A 15,239-nucleotide genomic window follows, 5' to 3' on the forward strand; every position below is an offset into this window, starting at 1 on the left:
CCTGTCTGTGTACAGGTTTTCAAGGCAAGCATGACATTGACTTATCTGCCCACTGAGTTCTTCTCCCAGGTCACAAGGCATGCAAGTATCACACAGACACATGGGCAGGCTGAACTTCTGCACATATAAACTAAAAATAACCTGAAAATTTATCAAAACCAAGTAAAAGTACACAATCTTCTCCACATCCCTGTGCTCAGAGCATCCTGTGTTTCCTACCTCTGGGCAGGAATATGGGTAGACAGGGTGTATGTTAATGAAAGGTAACTTTGTTCTCCATAGTATCCCAGGTGATCTCTTCTTACATTAGTGTTTGCTGGGAAACTAAGTGTGGATGGAATGTAGTGTGCTTGTATGTGTGCATGCATATAAATGTGTGTGCTGGAGACAAAGAGAGTGAGAGTGAGAGTGAGAGCGAGAGCGAGAGCGAGAGCGAGAGCGAGAGAGAGAGAGAGAGAGAGAGAGAGAGAGAGAGAGACAGAGACAGAGACAGAGACAGAGAGACAGAGAGACAGAGACAGACAGAGACAGAGAAAGAGAGAGACAGAGAGAGCGCATCCATGTTTATGTACATGGTGAGGATAACCTCTCCTAAAAACACAATCTTCCAATGAACAGGAACATCAAAGACTTGAGGAAAATCTTCAGTCCCTGATGGAAAGAACCCCTCCGAGTGTCCTTGCTGGCTCAGTCAACAGGAATTATGACCAGGAAACAATATGCACTCTCCGTGGTCTCATGGGGACTGTGTCCCCTTCTTCCCTTCTGAGACCTCTATTATGCTCTGAGTATCTCATCTCTTAGATTAGATCTCCCCACAAATATTCCCATAGCAGCCAGAAACCTGGAAAGGAGGATCTTTGATCATGAAGGAAAGTGTGTCCCCTACATCTTTTCCATCAGGAACATCACGTTAGAGAGAAGTGTCAACCCTTTGCAGATTTGCATACAGCACACTCCTGCTGACTGCAGGCTCTCTGCAGTGTTTATCAGTTTCTCATGAGAAGATTTACTCTGGTCATAAACAGAGTAGGAGCTGACAAGTTAACCCCATGCAGGGTTCTGAGCTGTAGGAATAACCAGAGCCTTCTCTGCATTACTGTGTAGGCTCCACTAGAGGGCACACATAGAGTTTTCCAGGAGGTTCACATTCACCTGGATCTAATCAAGGACAGGCTGTTCCTCAGACCTTGACATACTGGTATTTCTCCAAAATGATGTCTTTGGACTGTTGGAGAAATATGCTGTTTTTATTTTTTTAATCCAGCACAGTGTGTATTTACAATTTCAACTTCTAGCAGGTTTTTTGTTTGTTTGTTTGTTTGTTTTGTTTTGTTTTTTGGTTTTTTTTTTTTGGTTTTTTTTTTTTTTTTTTTTTTTTTGTTTTTGGTTGTTTTGAGACAGGGTTTCTCTGTGTAGCTTTGCGCCTTTCCTGGAACTCACTTGGTAGCGCAGGCTGGCCTCGAACTCACAGAGATCCGCCTGCCTCTGCCTCCCAAGTGCTGGGATTAAAGGCGTGTGCCACCACCGCCCGGCTTCCAGTTTTTAAAAGCTGAGAAAAAAATCCTGCCCAGGTGCTCTCTGACCCTTTTCCCTTGGGGAAGCAGGAAATGAACCCAGCTGAAAGGTAATGCTCGATTGTCTAGATGAGTAGAGCTGGTAGGGGCTCAAAAGCTGACATGGCAGGTCCCCACCAGGCTTGTGCCCCAGCTGCCTTCCTCCCCTAGGTTTGAAAACCTCCAGCAGGAACTGGAGAAGACCACAGCCCAGGAAGAAAGCCTCCTGCAGATGGAGCTGCTGGGGCAGAAACACTATGTTCCAGGCAAGTAAGCTACCATTGAGCCCCATCCCCAGCAGCCAGGGTATTCATTGGATATGTTTTCTTTCTTAACTTTTGTTTACTAGGGATGAATAGGCCCTGATTTTTCTTGCCAGTGGCACAGCAAAACTGTTTCTAAATATTTTCTTTACCAATTTCTCCTGACAGCACCTCTTAGGAAAACTGAGACGGCTGGAAGAAGCCAGAGATACCATGAAGGCATGACATTCTACACTCCAGGTTCACAGCCTCCTCAGAAAATAACACCTCTTTTCACCTGTGAACTCACTAGTGAGGCAAATATCAACCTACCATCAGGCCATCCAGCCACAATCTTATCTACAGCCATTGACTCACTATTCCCAGACAAGAGATTGTATCAGAAATAGTTTGAGATTCAGAGGACACAACACAAATTACTAAGAACCCTGACATCCATCAGCACGTGGCCCCAGTGAGGGGCAAAATAACATGGAAGAGGACATATGAGTGAGCAAGTGTTCTTCTGTCGATTTAAAATCAAGGGCTTTGACAAGCTGACTCGATATGTAATAGAAATCTGACAAGGAAGACTGTGTTAACATCACACTGCCATTCAGACAGACCACACCCAAAAGCATAAGATTCTCTCTAGTGCAGTGCTGAAGCTGATGCCATGTCATGTGCTAGTGTTGCTGAAGATAATTCACTGCAGAGAATAAGCTAGTTCCTCTCCTCATTTGCTCTCCCATAATGAAATTCCAAAGGACCCTAAATTTGCTTAATTTTTTGGTTATATGTTGGGATATTTATGCTTTAGATTTTGGTTTTCTTCTTTTTGGTTTAAGGTTTTGTTAATTGTTGTTATTTCTTCTATTCTTGTCACTGTTTTAAAAGTTTGCTAAGGATATACATTGTATATAAGGAATGCTGTTTTTGAAAGCTCCCAATGAGTAAAATGAATGTATTTTTATGAGTAAAATCCAATTTCAAATTTCACTCTGAGACTCATCTTTAATCAGATGAAGTTTCACACTCTGTAATCCTAGAACTCACAGGCTTGGATTTATCTCAGTTAGTTCCAGGAATCTTGAGCTGCACAAGTATTTCCCAGCCATGGGTCTCAGGGCTATACAGGGGGATGACACCTTGGATGTGGAATGAATAGCCTACTCCATGGATACCCACTACATAATAGAAAAAGTAGATGTATTGTATCGTTGACGTCATATATTTAGCTGCCACTAAAATGTGATACACTGTACACACATGTTCACGAAATCATAATTTAGACCAAATTAAAAGAAAACACAAGTATATTGGTCTAGGCCTCTCAGTAAATAAGAACGTTCATTAAAATTGTATAAAAGAAATCAGAAAATGAAAAGCAATCTGCCTCTGGTTTTATTGAAATTAACATGAATGATAACAAGGAAGAAGAGATAATTTCCTGCAAGACATGTTGGGATATTTTGTGGTGCTTTTCTTTATACTTATGGGTGTTTGCAAACCATGTACATGCAATTCCCACAGAGGCCATGTGAGGGCAGATTCCACCTGGAATTTAGGTTAAAGAGGTTTGTTAGCTGTCCTGTGGGTCTTCTGAGACAGCAATGAGTGCTCTTCATGGATGAGCCATCTCTCCAGTCCCTGCAACTGACCTTGTCCTCCCAGCCATGTGTGCTGTCTTAGGTGGATTGGATCACTCCCAATCAATAATTCTTGAAACCTGTTGGGACAGGCATGCTAAATGTCTTAGGCTGCCACACATCCATGCAGGGGTCTCATAGGTTCAAGACCCTGCCCCAGTATCACTGACTGTCAGACTGGCACAGATTTGCTAGATCTCTTCTAGGTAGAAACACGTATTAAGACTGTGTGATGAAATGCAGAATTGAGAAGACTGTCCTGGGGTGCAGGTGGGATGAGGAATCCCTCTTGATGGTCCAGATAAGCATTGTTGGAAGGAACCTCATGACAAGGTCAAGTGGATGGAGCCTGCATCAGGGGCCACATGTCTCTGGTGAAGAGTGATTCTGTGCAAGACTAAAAACAGGAGAGAGGTGGTTGATGCTGCTCTTTTACCACAGCAGATCTCAGATTATATTGAGAAAGTCCTTCCAGATGACTGATTGACTCTTGTGAAGCTCCTCTGGAATAGATCTGACTCCTGCGACTGAGAGTGAGGCAGAGAATTCATGTGTAAAGGAAGTTATCACATGGGTCTCCAAACTGGAGCCCTCTCATCCAGGGTAAAAAGAACCTTGTGTCCTCTGGTCTTCATGTGGGTGGGAGGCAGTGCCACGTCTTATCCCACAGAAGCTAAGACATCTGGTTTTTCATTCCTCACTTAAGCTAGAATCTCTCCATCTCATATAATTACTTGTTTAATTAGATTACTGTGTTCTATTTGAGAAATTTCAGACTTGTGTTATTTTACTTTCTTGCCCAGAAGCTATAGAAAACTTGTACGCTAGCATCAAAGCATCATCTGCAAAACAGGTTAAGGGAATGTGACCATGTGGAATTTATAAGTGAGATAAGGCTGTTGTCAGGCCCAAACTACTCTAAAAGTTCTATACCTGTCTGGTGCACTGGTCAGGGTTTTATGGGGTAACTTCTCACAGAATTAATTTCTATATATACAAAAAGATATATTTTAGAATGACTTTGAGGCTATGGCCCAGCTAATGGAACATTGGCTGGCTATAATGGCAAAGTCCTTGAATGCAGTAGTTGTTCAGTCCACTATGCTTGATGTCTCAGCCCATCAGCAGTATAGTCTGGAATCCCAAAGCAGTTGGCTCCAATGCCAGTGAAGGAATGGACTTGCTAGCAAGGTGAGAGCAAGCAGCTAAAGAGCAAAAGCCCCCTTCTTCCATTTCTTTATATAGGCTTCCAGCACAAGGCCTGGCTGAGATTACAGGTGGGGTTTTTTGGCTCAAAACATCTGAGGGAAAGGCATTTCTTTCCCCATCAATATCCAGATTAAAGGAATACTTCATACTGCAAAAATCAAGATTACATGTGGATATTCTCTTTTCTAATTAAGCAAAAATACTTCATAGGTGTGCCCTTCCACTTTGGGGTTTTAGTTAATTCCAGATGTAATAAATTTGGCAAACAAAAATAGCTATCACAATTGCACCCTTGTCAACTTGACACAAAATTATATCTTTTTATGACATGATTAATTTCCAAATGTAAAACAATAACCAGGTCATAATAATGCCTAAACATGATATAATTATTACAAGTACAATGCAACCACATTATGTATTAGACCAGCTCAAAAGTATGCCTAATATTATCTAACTATTATATACAAATGCAAACCCTTTATAAAGTTAGAATACGTGGCAATGTACCTTGAGGTACATGCATTTAGTATCTCATATTTAAATATGATAACCAATACTCTCCCTTTTGGAATGAATGTTTTTATCTATTTGTTTATTTTTGTTTTTACATCCTAACCAAAATTTTCCCTCCATCCTCTCCTCTCAGTCCCTCCCCTGTGGGAGCCCGTTCTGGGGTTCCTCGTGGCTTTACCCAGCAGGTCCGAATAGAGGATGATCAGGACCACGGGCCTGAGTGCAGGTGTCTGAGATGGTCTGCACTTGGCTGTGCTGGGGGAGGAGGTCTTTTGCTCCACCCCTTGGCGTCTCTATATAAACCCTGGGCCAGAGACAGTCCGGGCCCATTGGAATAGTTTCCAGGCCCTCTCGAGGCTATCCTTTATTTTCTATCTGTTTATCTCCGCAAGATTCTCCACTATAAATCCTTCTATCTAATATTTCCTGCTGACTGCACTCAAGAAAACTCTGGGAAGCTGTGGGGGTGGTGGGTAAACGCCCCACAGAATGGCGCCGTGAACAGGGACTAAAGAAAAAAAAGGGACTAAAGAAAAAAAAGGGACTAAAGAAAAAAAAAGGGACTAAAGAAAAAAAGGGACTAAAGAAAAAAAGGGACTAAAGAAAAAAAAGGGACTAAAGAAAAAAAAGGGACTAAAGAAAAAAAAGGGACTAAGGAAAAAAAGGGACTAAAGAAAAAAAGGGACTAAAGAAAAAAAAAGGACTAAAGAAAAAAGGAACAAAAAAAGGGGGGACTAAAGACAAATGAACAAGGACTAAAGACAAAGTAATAGGGACTAAAGATAAAGGAAAATAATAGTTTTATTACTGAGTTTTGGTGAAAGTGCTGAGTCAGCCCTGCCAGTGGAAAGGCATGCCAGTGTTATGAAAAAAAAATATATTTTATATATGTATTTTTTGGTGAGGCAGGGGTTTTATCCTCGAAAGAAAAGGAAAGTGGACTGGAAGGATGTCCGATGCTGCAGCGAAATTCTCTTCTGTCAAAATTTTCTATCTTCTATCCCTTTCTCAAATTCTATCTGTGAAAAATAAGTATAGGGTAGTAATATATTTTAGGAAAAACTTAGAAGTGTAAGATTGTGTAGGAAAAAATAAGTAAGGCAACTAGACAGAAAAACACTTCAATTTTCTAACTTTGGGGGCAATGAAAGCAAACTGGGGAAAAAATCTTTCTTTGGGCTTTACGGGAAGTAAAAAAGCTCTTCTTTGAGCTTATGGGGAAGAAAAAGTTTCCTATGGAAGCTTTTGACCTGGGGACAGCTGAAATGCCAAATCCAAGTGGCAGGAGAAATTTCTCCCTGAGGCAAAAATGGGGATGTAAGAAGTCAAAGTTTAAATTTGGGAAGTTTTGGGAAATGCTGGTCTTTCTCCTGGGGGAAATAAAATCTTTCTCTTAAACTCTAAATATTTTCTTGGAAAATTTGGGGGGAAAAATTCTCTAAAAAGCCTTAATCTTTCTCAAAAGCTCTCTTAAACTTAAAAACTAAATTTGTCCTTCTGGGAGATGACAAAAATTAGAATCACCTGAAGATATTAGTATGGGGACCACCTGTGATTAGCTCTAAGGGAAAACAACAAACTTAAGACAGCAAAACCTCTCTAAGTTCTTTCAAGCTTTAACAATCCTACCTGCAATGCAGGAGGCAGGGACAAGTTCCTAAAAACCTCTTCTAAGTTCTGTCTCTTCAAGCTAGTAAAAGACAGTGGGTCAGAGTACCCTGAGGGAAACACTTGGGAGAGTGTGGGTAAAGAGCTACAGAGAGCCCAAAAGGGCCAGAAACTTTACCTGAGAAAAGCAAAAAAGCCAAGCTTTTCAGTTACAGCCTGGCTGAGGCATCAAGTGCTTTGTTTCTGAGTGAGCATTTCAGAATGGAAAGGTGCTCCTAATCTTCCTAATGCAAAGATCCCCTGAAGCAATGCAAACTGTTAGCATTGTATCCTCGCTTCTGAGCAAAAACCCAGAGGCGACTGGCCAGCATCTCTGAGTTGGAGTGCATTTCGGGGATACTAGGGTTCCTGCAGTCGTAAACTTCCTGGAGCACAGAGCTGAGGCAGGAAGGTGCAGGACCCAGGGGAAGATTGCTAATGAACAAACAAAGCTAAAGCTGGTGGGAACAGCACAGTTGCCCACTTTCCTACAAGTCCCGGGTTGATAGGTCCACAGCTGCAAAAAGAAATCTGAGAAAAGCTTTCCTATCAGAGAAAGGACCTTTCTGGGAAAACAGTAAAGCTGAACTGTGTCTGAAGCAGTTGTGCTGCTGAGTCAGAACGCTGTCTGGGGAAAGAGCCCAGCCAGGGCAGAACAGAACTGTCCAGGAGTAAAGCTTGCTTTTCTGTCAGGGAAAGCATCTCTTTGAGAAAAGCTTTGTTTCAACTGACTCCCTGAGATGAGGGAGTGTAGCCTTGAGTGGTGATTGCCTCTGGCAAAGCTCTGTCCTTGAGCACCCAGACAAGCAAACACAACCCACTGGGGGACTGGGCCAGGTGAAGGCCTGATGAGGCAAAACACCTGTCCTAATGGGAGTTTAGAGATGGCAAAAACCTCCCTTGGTAGATTTTAGTCTGTATGCAAACCACATAGACCCCGAAAATAGAAACGGACAAAAAACCCCTACCTTCAATAGCAGGGAAAGCTGCCGCTCTAGTGTCGGAAACTGTTTCTGGGGTAGAGGGGATAAACTGAGACCAAACTGGGAACTGTCTGGGAGAAAGACTCTGAAGAAACAGAGAAGGGACATAATGCTCCCCAGAAAATATGCCTGAAAAAGCTGCTAGAATTTGAGGCAGATTCGGGGGGAGAAAAAAAGCCCCTTCTTCCAAAGGCAGCTAGCAGAGGAACAGAGCCGCAGACAGATAGCTGAAGCTCTGCATCTGGGGGGGAATGAACAAGCAAAATGAGATAAATCAGTGGGAGAAAATCTCTGAAGGAGCTATGGAAAAGCTGTTGTACATGATCTTGTTTTTCACTGACTGGCTAAAACAAACACAAGCCCCGAGGAAAGTTGCTATCAGAAATGCCAGCCTCAGTGCACGCTAAGGAGGCATGTGTGGTTCTGATTCAGGGCCAGTGTCTGATGAAGGAGAGACACCTGTTGAAGCCAGCTGAGGAGAATAGAAACCTGCCAGTGTGCCATAGCTGAAAATGTAAGATGCTTGTTCAAATTTCCTGTTGCAAAAGCAAAAAACTTTGTTCAAACCTCCTGGGCAAGAATTTGTAAGCAAGTCTGGTAAAAGAGAACCAGTTGACTCTCAAACCCGATAAGAACTATGGGAAATGATATAAGGGACTGATATATGGGACTAATATTATTATGGACTGATATAAGGGAAATGCATTCTGGGAAAGGTAGTTTTTCTGCTAAAGATGGCGACATTGCCCTGAAACACTTTTATCAGCTCTAAAATTAAAATACAGCTTTTAAAAGAATAAAGGGAAAAGTCATCTAAGGGTTTAAGTGTCCGTTCCAAAGAAAAATTGAAAGGATACAGAACTAGGTGCTTCGTGGTTTGGGGCGCCGTTGGTAAAATGCCTTATTTACCCTAATAGCTGTGCAAAGTTTTTACGGCAGTTGGATGACAAAAAGCTACCTATAAGAGCAAACAAGTCACTTTAAAATCCTTAAAATACCACCTAATAGCTGTGCAGTTTTTGGTGAAGAGCTTTACAGCAGCTAAATATGGTAATTTCACCCTCAGTGTGAAGTGAAGTTTTTCAGTAGAGCAAACCAAAAGTACTGCTGTGATAGAAACGTTTATTTGAATTGAAGTTCTTAGGGGAGCTATTATGAATTTGGGTGAAGGGACAGCCTCTAGTTAAAAACCGTTTACCGCTGACAGTACATCTCTGCCGGTTCGAAAAGGCCAACTCGCAACTTTGGGGTGTGGCTTTGTCCTGAGAATGTTACAATCCCCTAGCAACAAGTATCACAACTCTATGACAACACTCACTAAATCCCAGTGCTTTATAACAAAGCTAACTATAAACTGTAAACTTTAGAAATGATGTACGTACTTCCTGTCTAGTTAAGAGAATCTTTCTGATAGAGATTAATGGTAATAATGGTAATAATTAATTAATAACATTAATGGTAATAATGAAGCTAAGGGATTCTTTAAATTTGTAGTCGCCTTAAGAGTTTTGGTTTAGAAAGGGCTTGAGGCAGCTAAGACTGCTGTGGTCACCTTGGACCTAATTCAAAAGAGAAATGCCATTTATATCATCCTCTACTCCCATACTGGGAGGTGTAACAGCTATGGAGATTGCTATAAGCGATTAATAGTTATTTTTTTATATATTAAGAAGGGGGGACCTGTGGGAGCCCGTTCTGGGGTTCCTTGTGGCTTTACCCAGCAGGTCCAAATAGAGGATGATCAGGACCACGGGCTTGAGTGCAGGTGTCTGAGATGGTCTGCACTTGGCTGTGCTGGGGGAGGAGGTCTTTTGCTCCACCCCTTGGCGTCTCTATATAAACCCTGGGCCAGAGACAGTCCGGGCCCGTTGGAATAGGTTCCAGGCCCTCTCAAGGCTATCTTTTATTTTCTATCTGTTTATCTCCACAAGATTCTCCGCTATAAATCCTTCTATCTAATATTTCCTGCTGACTGCACTCAAGAAAACTCTGGGAAGTTGTGGGGGTGGTGGGTAAACGCCCCACACTCCCCCAACCTCCACTCTTCCTGCTCTCCATCCATTCCTCCTTCTCTTTTTTCTCTTCAGAAAAGGGCAGGCCTCCTGTGCATATCTGCCTGTCACATTATATCAAGTTGTGGTGAGACTAGGCATGACTTCTTACATTGAGGCTGGACACAGCAATTCAGTAGGAGGAATGAATCCCAAAAGCAGGCATTAGAGACAAGCCCTGCTACCACTGTTAGGAGTCTCACAAGAAGACCAAGTTATACAACTGTAAAATACATGCAGAGGGCTTAGCTCAGTCCCATGCATGCTCCCTGGTTGGTGGTTCAGTCTCTGAGTCACTATGAGCCTAGGTTATTTAGTTCTGTGGGATGCTTTTGGGGATCCTGACCCAACTAGATTCTACAAATATTTAATTGTTTATTCAGTATTTTTTGTACATTAGTGTTTTGTCTTCATGTATGCCTGTGGGAGGGTGTCAAAACCTCTGGAACTAGAGTTACAAACAGTTGTGAGCTACATGCAATCTTTTTCATTTTTTAAAAATTAATTATTTCATATGATTGTATGGAAATCTTCCTATTGGTGTTTAAAGTAATAACATTTATCTATTTACTCATTTAGAGACAGAGAAATACATACATACATACGATAGAGAATGAAAATAGAATACATGCCATGCCATTCTGTCATTCAGTTCATATGGAGGTCAATGAACAAATTAGGAGGAGCCAGCTCCTTCCTTCCACCCAGTTACCCATCTCATTGGCCCTTCCCTGGTACTTTTCATGATCGACTCATGGCTTTCTGCCTTAGAGGATTTTCTTGTGGTTCTGAAAGTTAGAGAATATTTTAATATTAAGGGGCATTGTGAAAATTTTGTGCAAAATTTTGTTTCAAATGAATGATACTCTCAAGAGCTCACCCTGAGTAAGAATTCTTTTCTCTCTCTCTCTCTCTCTCTCTCTCTCTCTCTCTCTCTCTCTCTCTCTCTCTCTCTCTTTTGGTTTTTTGAGACAGGGTTTCTCTGTGTAGATTTGCGCCTTTCCTGGGACTCACTGCGTAGTCCAGGCTGGCCTCGAACTCACAGAGATCTGCCTGCCTCTGCCTCCCGAGGGCTGGGATTAAAGGCGTGTGCCACCACCACCACCACCACCACCACCACCACCACCACCACCACCACCACCACCACCACCACCACCCAGCTGAATAAGAATTCTTGGTGGGAAGAGGTTTGCTGTGTGTCTAGCTTGCAGAAACTGCTGGTCTAGAGTAATTCATGCGAAAAGGCAAAAGTGAAGTTACTGTGCCATGCAGGTAAGTGAGTTCACTGGAAACCACCAGTGAAAATGAAAAAGCACCAGGAAGGTTCCAGAATGAGTCAATGAAATGGCATGTTCTTCTTGGCATTGTGCCTTTGAGAGTCTGTCCTGTGTTCCTAGTGCACTTCTCAGGTCTAAGGCTATTGTTCATCAGTAGTGCTCTGGAGGCCCCATGGGAACAGTTCAGGTTTCAGCATTTAAACAGTTACAACAATCACCACATACTTAACCAAATGCAACATTCTTACAAGGGTCAAAATTTCCAAGGCACTTCATAAGTTAAATATCCTTCATGGTTACTGCGCATTTTAGAATAACAAAGTCTCAAAGACTTAATGAAAAACATTCCAGTTAGATGAATTACCTTATATATTTCAATCACTAAATACTTTTAAAACAAGAATTACTGAAAAGTTGATGCAAAATGACATGCACAGAACATAATATGAACACAGTCATTAATTATACCCAGACCTTTGGCTTTATTTCATACTTGATGGCACTCAGAATATGCCATCTCAAAACATGGAGCTTGACATAGGAAGTTATTTGAGTGGATGAATGAATGTGAGGAAGGACTCAGATCTTCCCCTGAAACCACTCATAAAACCTAGGAAGGACTTCCTGACAATTTCCTGAAGCAGTCAGAAACACCACATGTCCCTCCATGGAGGAAAGGTGCAGCCTCATATCTGAAGACTGATGAAGGCACACAGAGAGGATGTGATCCAAAAGCCCTCACTATTTGTCATTCATCTGCTTGACTCCTATTGCTGTAGGGAGCCGCTATTCAAAGATGGCACTGGCTTCCTGGTAGCCTAGCTGTAAACAACTCCATATTTGGCTATGATGCACGAGTATGGTAATTGGCCTTATGTCCTCAGCCTATCCCGTGGCTCCCTGTGCTAGCATTCTGGAGGGACCCAATCACAGTATGGCACGTTTGCCTGATTCCCTTTATAAGCAGTGGCAGTTTAGTCCTCGGGGCCCCTCACCTCCCACTCTCCCTTAATCAAGAGGTGCGCCAATAAAGTGTGATCTGAGAAGAATCCTCGCGTGGTGGTTGTTCTTCCTTGCTGGCCGAGGAGCGTGCCACATATTGCTTTAATTTTGACACAATTTTCATAACATTCCCCTTTCCTTCAACTCAGGAATAAACTCTCAGGTCTACTCATGCTCTAAAAGGCACAGTGCTGGCCCTGAGCCATGGTGCATGCCCAGGGCCCAATGCCATGCCACATGGTTGAAATGACTGGGCTCACCAGGAGTTGAATATTAGGGAAGATGCCCAAGGTGTGAAGGGTAGGGGTTTTGGGAAATATGGGGGATACATAAAGGCATCATTCCGTGGTAAGGAAGAATCTCTGGTGGACATGAAGGCTATAGCCCACCCTAAGGTTCAGGACCATAATGAAATCTAGAGTAAGGGCCCATCAGTTCTGGGGCCATGTGCTCTTCTGTCCATACACATTGTAGAATTTGGGGACAGAAGCCTGATTTGAGAACAGATGAGTGTTTGGAAGACTCCCTTTCTTTGGTAGACTTGTCCTGGTCTCTAGCTACCTGCAGGGTCAGTAATTTCTCTTGAGATCATCACCACAGCAGCACTGATGCCCTTTCACCATCTCCATGGGCTCCATGGGTCACTCTGACCAGTGCCTGGGATGGTACCCCACTTCAAAACTAAGGAGTATTATGGGGCTGCTGGGTGTCACTTGGGACAGTTTTTGGCAGGAGTCTGTGAAGCTTGTGGTGACTGCCATTTGGTAGAGGCATGGGGACTCTTGGGGGTGGACTACTCCTGTTTGCTTGCTTATCCTATTGAGACTTTAGGCACTAGTGAGACATTGATGTCCTTGACTTTGTTCTTGGCTTCGAGGCTTGAAAGGCTGGCTAGGGCTGGCATAGACCAGGCAATGTGTCCTTTTCTAAGACATGCAGGCATGTACAGGGTAACAGTTGCTCTTATACCCTCACACATATCAACAGTTTGAGTGAGAGTTACCTCTTTCCATCCTTCCCCCTGATAGCTGGAAGCTCATTAAGTTGGGTCTAAGAGGGACCTCTCTAAATGAGCCTGGTGCCTGGTTGGGTACACGGGGGTCCAGGATTCAGGGTTAGACACTCCCCAGGGCACAGGACAGTGAGGTGGGAATGGATGGCAGCTGATGATGCTGTGTTCATCTTCTCTGATCTCCTTTGCTCACTCAGTGGCTGGGCATCAATTCTATATGCTTTTATGATTAAATAATTTGATACTGATTAAGTGAAGTCCAAAATGTTGCTATTAATGTACATTTAAAATACCTGACTTTTAATTGTAAATTTGCATATTCAATTAATATTACTTGAAAATATGCACATTTGAGGATTACTTCTTAAGCAAAGGTAATTTATGTAATGACAGCTAATTCTGAACCAAAATAATCTTGAAAAATGATCTCAGGTCTAAGCATTTGGGGGGGGCTTGATCCTTAGGAAGACGTGCACTGTGATAGTTTGTACTAGGTGAGTGTTCATGCTTTTCTCTGGTTAATCTCTGTTTTGTTGTGGAGTCTCTATCAAGGAACCTAAGATAGGTAGAACCAAACGATAAGACTCTCCATTTTAAAAAAAAAGTGCTCTCCTCTCCAAAACATCTTCTATTAGCACCACCAAAATATTGTTTTATTATGCCTTTTAAGGATATCTTGGAGGTTTGTTAATTTGAATATAAGAAGCTCCCATAAGCTTACAGGGAGTGGCACTATTAGGAGGTGTGGCTTTGTTGGAGAGAGTGTGGCCTTGTTGGAGGATGTATGTCACTGTGGGGGAGGGGGTTGTTGAGATCTCTTATGCACACGCCATGCCTAGTGTCTCAGAAAACTTTTTGTTGCCTGTGGGATCAAGATGGAGCTCCCTCTCCAGGAACATGTCTGCCTGCATGCCTCCATGTCCTGCCATGATCATAATGGACTACACCTCTGAAACTGTAAGCCTCCTGATTCAATGTTTTCTTTATAATTGTTGCTGTGGTCACTGTGTCCCTTCACAGCAATAGAAACCCTAACTAAGACAGCATGTATCCAACATAGTCACAGAGAACAATGGACTCAAAAAAGAATTTTACTTTTGGACCACCCTTTGGGCATGGATCTCTTACATAAACCAGCTCAGATGCAGAATACCTTGAAAGGGTTTGTACATTTAGGTGTATTTGTTACAAATGCTTTTAGACCAGTATCCTCTATGTAGACATACATCACTGCAGAGCAAGCCCAGGTCAATCAATTCACCTTGCTAAGTGAAAATCTGGGACAGCCATGTGTCATGCAGTGGGGAAGACTGAGTAGCAGTGTGCAGAGTCAGAAATACCTTTCTCTTTGTGTTCTGCCTTTTTGCCTCCTATTACCTCAGATGTGATCTTTCACCCATTTAACTAGAACTTTCCCAACACATGCAGACAGCCTACCCCCACCATCTCCTTCCCATGCTACTCACCCTAGTTACTTCTGTGTCTCCAAAGCCTAGTGTAATAAATGTTTCCTAAGCCTACACAGAACCATAAATGAGTACATGAAGAAATTAACAACTCGACTTCTAGGCAACTAGAAGATGCTTTAGATAGAGACAGTAGTGGCCACTACCATCATGGAGAATGATACCTCATGAAGTATATATATTGAACACTGCATTATTCAGGGGAGAAAAAATTAAATACAGAAAAAATTAAAATATAGGATTAATATTAAACTACTGAAATGATATGCAGGTATAGAAAAACGCATTGAAGGAAGTTTTGATATTCATTTCTAGATACTGATAGCAAAGTTTATTTCTCATATTTCTGCTTTTTGAAAGTTACATGTTGCATATTTTCTAATAAGGCAAATACAGTGCCTCAGTTGTGAATTAAAAAATGATGCCTTTCCAAAAAATAATATAACAGGCACTCATATTTGAGGCAGCAAAGAGCCAACACAGCAATCCGGGCACTTGGAAAGTTCTGCTGCCTCCTTGGCTGGTGTCTGGGAGTTGGGATTTCAGTTTATCTTTATATTTATATACACATGTATATGCAGTTAGATATGGTTCTACACAATATGTATACCATATAGATACTTATAAAT

Source organism: Peromyscus maniculatus, chromosome 23, assembly GCF_049852395.1.
Source record: "Peromyscus maniculatus bairdii isolate BWxNUB_F1_BW_parent chromosome 23, HU_Pman_BW_mat_3.1, whole genome shotgun sequence".
Lineage (NCBI taxonomy): Eukaryota > Metazoa > Chordata > Mammalia > Rodentia > Cricetidae > Peromyscus > Peromyscus maniculatus.